Source organism: Gossypium hirsutum, chromosome A02, assembly GCF_007990345.1.
Source record: "Gossypium hirsutum isolate 1008001.06 chromosome A02, Gossypium_hirsutum_v2.1, whole genome shotgun sequence".
Taxonomy (NCBI): Eukaryota; Viridiplantae; Streptophyta; class Magnoliopsida; order Malvales; family Malvaceae; genus Gossypium; species Gossypium hirsutum.
In genome coordinates, this window is record NC_053425.1 from 4,201,200 (window position 1) to 4,204,510 (window position 3,311).

General features: G+C 35.6%; 1 long non-coding RNA gene across 1 annotated transcript; it reads right to left on the minus strand.

The window, feature by feature from the left end:
• Positions 1 to 562: 562 nt before the first annotated feature.
• LOC121214819 (uncharacterized) lies at positions 563 to 2,459 on the minus strand. Its single transcript, XR_005910555.1, has 3 exons — positions 1,982 to 2,459; positions 958 to 1,881; positions 563 to 875 (listed from the first exon to the last, which is right to left on the minus strand). It is a non-coding gene; the product is annotated as an uncharacterized lncRNA (long non-coding RNA).
• Positions 2,460 to 3,311: the final 852 nt, after the last annotated feature.

Genomic DNA, 3,311 nt, shown 5'->3' on the forward strand with positions numbered 1-3,311 from the left:
ATTGCGCTTGCAAAAAAGGAATGGAGGCTTTTTGGGACGAATGTGGGAAGAGGAAACGTCTCGGTATCACATCTATTTTTTGCAGATGATAGTGTACTGTTTGGAGAGACTTCAGCTAAAGGGGCAAATAGTATAAAACGTATGATCCAAGAGTATGAAAAGATTTCAGGGCAATTAGTCAATTTTGATAAGTCTCTCATCTATTTCAGCGACAATATAAATTTGGCTACACAGGCTAAGGTGGGAAGAATTCTGGAAGTAAGAATATCTCATAATTTGAAGAAATATTTGGGGTTGCCAACTATGGTGGGCCATCGAAAAAAACACGCTTTGTGGCTATTAAAGAGTGATGTGTAAAGCTATTGAGTAATTGGAATATGAGACTACTATTGGCTGGAGGTAAGGAGGTATTTTTAAAATCTATTTTACAAGCAATACCGGTCTATGCATTGTAATGTTTTAAGTTATCGATCTCATTTTGTCAAGAACTCGAGAATTTAATGAGTAAATTTTGGTGGCGTAATTCAAAAACAAATAAAGGTATTCACTGGTGCAAACAGAGTGAATTGAGCATCCCCAAAGCAAAGGGAGGGTTAGGGTTTAAAGATCTGTCAAAATTCAATATGGCCCTGTTAATGAAGCAGGGGTGAAAACTTATTAAGCAACCCGATTGTTTGTTTGCGCGTGTAATGAAAGCTAAGTACTTCCCGAAAGGGGATTTTATGAGTGCAACGATAGACTCTTACCCTTCGTATAGCTGGCACAGTATTTGGGGAGCCAGTATGGAGCCAAACATTTTTTCGAGGAAGGGATGGGATAGTGAATTGGTAATGGAGAATTAGTCAATATTTGGAATGATAAGTGGCTTCCTAGACCTGGTAATGGCAGATTAAATTGTCAAAATATAGATATCAGGTACTCTAAAGTCTCTGATTTAATTAACAAGGAAACTAATACCTGGAAGCAAGAAATTATCCGCACGTTATTTGGAGAGGATCAGTTGAAAAACATTCTCTCAATTCTTTTACTGAGCAACAGTCTATAGGATGTACCAGTGTGGCGAGGTGACAATACCGGGATATACACAGCAAAAAATGGCTACAGATGGCTTCTTACAGAGGGGGTACAAGAACAAATAATGAAATACTTACTATTTTCTTTACAAGACTTTGGGAACTCAAGATCCCAAGTAAAATACGCATTCTTATATGGAGAATTGCTCATGACTATCTACCTACTTTACATAATCTAAGAGTTTGTAGTTTGGTTGTCAACACATTATGCCCGGTGTGCCAAATGGAGGAGGAATCGGTGGACCATCTCTTTAGAGTATGCACTTTCACGCAGCAAGTTTTGTGGGGTGTAGGAGTAACAGTCTCAACATGTAATAGAGAGTTCAGTTGGAAAAATTGGTTAGCAGCAGAATTTGTAAACCAGAGCATAGAAGCATGTAAAATCAGATCTATCGCATATTGGGCAATATGGTATAATCGTAACAAACTTTATCATGAGAGGATACGAGAGCAAGCACATGAAGTTGTGGGATTTATTATGGCCTACTATGCGGAAACAACTATTTTGGGGGAGAGATTATAGGGCACATGTGATGTCAGACATTCATCTTGGGAACCACCAGACAATGACACCATAAAAATTAATTTTGACGCTTCCTTTAATCAAAAAACAAGATGTTCTATCTCAGGAATCATAGCACGAAACAAGGAAGGTTTAATGATGGCAGCTTGTACCTACCCATAGGAATATATTTCAGACCAAGTGATGGCTGAGGTAAGGGCGTGTCTGCAATCTATTGTTATGGCAGAAGATATGGGGTTCTAGGGCATCTGCATAGAAGGGGATGCGCTAACCATAATACGCAAGCTGAACTTTACGGAAGAAGATAGATCGTGTATTAGCAACCTGATTAAAAAAATTAAGCAGAGAAGTTACAACTTCAGAAGTTTGAGTTCCAAGCATGTACCAAGGGAAGCCAACAAAGTTGCTCATGCGATGGCGAAAGAAGGAGGGCGTTACGAGCATCCTCGATTCTAGATAGAGGAGGCACCGTATACGGTGGAGATCCTGGTGAATCAAGAGAGAAGAAATGGCACTTCTGGCGGGGAGATAGAGAGGTAGAGTCCGAGCTGTGTGGTGATTGTTTGCCCGACGAACTCAAGATTCTAAAAGAGGCAGTGGTTCTTAAAGGGTTGATACTGGGAGAAAATGGGTCTCTTGATTAGCTGTTACAGGAGTTTTATTTTTAACAGAAGAGAAGAAGGGAGAAGGATGGTTACAAAGGCTATGTCTTTTCATTTTACTTTTTGCCATTTCAGTCCATCTTTAAAGTGATTAGACACAGTTTCTTATTTCAGTTTTGCTTTTGCATTTTCAAGGCACCGTTTTGGTGACCAATTATTTTTTAACAGTTTTATTTCATGCTTCTTAGGTCTGTAATCTTTGTTAATGCTTCTTTGTTAATGCTTCTTTTATTAATAAATAATATCAGCTGCTTTCTTCAAAAAAAAACTATTATTTTAAATGTGAATTTTGTAATATAATGAAGTGTATTATATTTTTCATAACTCTCCCTTATGTATATAATAAATTAATTTCTCTTTCAATTGATTAACATTAATGTGTTATTTGATAAACTCAAAATTAAATATTGAAAAATTAAGTTTTAAATTTAAATTATAAAATCTATTTGATATGTTTAAAATTAAGTAATGTGTGATTTCCAAAGAGTTGAGGGTGGTAACTAGAGGTGTGCATGGGCCAGGCCGGGCCGGGCCCATAAAAAAATTTTGGCCCGTTTTCAAGGCCCGGGCCCGGCCCGGCCCGAACTATGGGTCTAGAAATTTGTCCAAACCCGGCCCGAGAAAAAAATGGTAGGCCCGAGCCCGGCCTGGCCATATTAAAAAAAATTTGCTTTTTTATTAAATAAAAAACTTTAAAATATAATAAATCAAATACATTTAAAACATAAAAAAATATTAAAATAAAAAAAATAAAAAATAAGACTAAAATAATTCTTAAAATAATACATAAATTAAAAATAAAATAAAATTAATTATATTAAAATTGAAAAATTGAAACAAATTAAAATTAAATTAAGAACTAAATTATATTAATAAAAAAGTTTTACAATATTAAAATAACATTAAAAACAACAAAAAGAGTAAAGTAAAATACTAAAGTTACTTAAAATTAAAAATAAAAATTCTTTAAAAATAATTTAATATTAAAATCGGGCCGGGCCGGGCCCTGGCCAAAAAAATCTTATCCGAGGCCTGGCCCATTTTCTAAATGGG